At 36.4% G+C, this 2105-nt stretch overlaps 1 pseudogene; it reads left to right on the top strand.

Moving 5' to 3' along the window:
• The first annotated feature begins 1089 nt into the window (after positions 1–1089).
• On the top strand, positions 1090–1886 carry LOC149410653 (uncharacterized; annotated as a pseudogene).
• Positions 1887–2105: the final 219 nt, after the last annotated feature.

The following is a 2105-nucleotide window of genomic DNA, read 5'->3' as shown; positions in this document are numbered from 1 at the left end:
GTTTTCGGTCTCCGTGGATAGAATGCCATCTCGCCAAATCAATAACTTAGCCCGATTAAACACTTCCTGCCTTTAAGTACATTCACTCTGCTTTAAAAACGCAATCATTATTTTTATTATTTTCATGTTTTTAAGACAAGCAATCTAGTTCGAACTGTATACGAAATCACGTTTAAATCAACACAACTTTATAACACAATCGCGATTGCACAACACCTGGCGCCCCTGAGGTGGGTTTTTACAAAACGGCGCTCTACAAATTATCCAATTATTATTATTGTCATTATTATTAATTGTTTTCTCACTGAGTCGAACCACTTTCACTTCACACAAACACCGGATCAATAATCTTTCACTTTAATTCAATATTCCGCAATATTCTCTAATACCATTTGAATTCAATAATTAACTGTAATTTCAAACAACACTTCTGATTTGTATCCATTTCTCGGGGCTGTCAATGCACCCAAGTTCAAAACTCGACTCCCTGTATTTTATCCCTTCCTGTGGAATGTGTTCACTTAAGGCCTGTCTGTCAATAAATCTCCCGTCGTTGTCTAAACAAAATTTTTTTTTTGAGCACGTTCGTTTCGTTTATTTTATGTGAGTGTCCAAAACATCACAGGCTCCTCTGGAAAAAGACATGATGTCTTTTTCAATAAACCTGAGAAGGTGAGTTTCACCTTGAAACCCTCGCGTCATCCTTTAAGCTTAAGCGATCACGTGACTTCATTATAAATAATAAAAATAAAAGAGACACAACACAGACAACTTTTAGTTTGCTAAACCTTTAATTTACTCTTACCTTATTTTATTTACTTATTTAACTCAAAATAGAACACATGCACAGTGGTTTCTTAAGGGGTTATGTACAGTTAGAATTTTCAAAAAAACGTTTTTTTTATTTCATTTTCGTAATGAACATTTATTTAAATACACACACAAAAAAATTCAAGTTAATCCGGCTATTATTTTCGAAGTTACACGCAAATTTGTAAAGACGTGTCAGAGCGGAGACCGTGACTCCAAAACGTATTCGGGGGTTTTAAAAGGTGCACCTGACGGCGATCAAGAAGTTATAAAGAAAAAATGTATCGGACACGTAGAGAAGAGAATGGGCAAGTGACACCGAGATTGTGTGAATAAAAATATGGAAACAGTTGATAATAAAAACGAAAAAAGTACAAAAAAAAACTTTTGGTGGAAAAGGCAAACTTAGTGGTAAAATTATCGACAAGTTGACAGTGTATTATGGCTTAGCAATTAGGAAAAATTGTGATCCCGTCAAAAAAATGTATAATGCTATCTGGGCCACATATTATCATTATTGCTCAACGGACAAAAACCTCAACACGAGAAGTGCCCGACCGGACCGGAGTCATGGTGCAGTTGGCAACGAGCAGTACTGCCAATAAATTACCCACTTTCAAGCATGATCATCCATCATCACCACAATATTTTGCTGAGACTATACTTCCCATTTATACAGATCTCAGCAATGAGAAATTATTAGAAAGATGTGTGGGTGGTTTTACCCAAAACAACAACGAGAGCTACAATCAACTGATATGGAAAATCTCTCCAAAAATAGTTCAGGCCGGTTTCAAAACTGTAGAAAACGCTGCATACATGCTGCTGGCATATTTAATGAAGTTACAACATCATTATTATATTACATGAATGCAATAAGGGTTTTACTTGGGCCCAAAGCGCATTCATACGCCAAAAGAGAGGATACACAGAGCGTGGCCGTCTCCGACCGCAGAGCACATGATAGCACACGAGAGGGAAGAATGGTCCGCAGACAACACCAACTCGAGTTATTAGAAGATGCCGAAGGGGCGGAGGGTGTATTATATGGCCCTGGAATAGACGACTCGATGTAAGTTTAAAAAATTATTTTTTTACTCCATGTAAAGTACTTTTCAAACTGTGTTTTTAAAGTCGGTGACCAAGATTACTCGGAAACGGCTGAACTGATCAGTCTCAAATTTTAACACAAGCTTTTCAAGTATATTTTAAAGTTATTAATCGAAAGCCTGTTCTCACCGATAAATACACATTTTTTTATAAAGAATATAAGGCCAAAATTTTGGTAAAAAGTC

The sequence above is a fragment of the Hesperophylax consimilis genome, chromosome 27, assembly GCF_061612785.1.
Source record: "Hesperophylax consimilis isolate HC1 chromosome 27, BYU_Hcon_1.0, whole genome shotgun sequence".
Taxonomy (NCBI): domain Eukaryota; kingdom Metazoa; phylum Arthropoda; class Insecta; order Trichoptera; family Limnephilidae; genus Hesperophylax; species Hesperophylax consimilis.
Note: the sequence above shows the minus strand (reverse complement) of the source record. Positions and strands in the feature narration are given on the sequence as shown.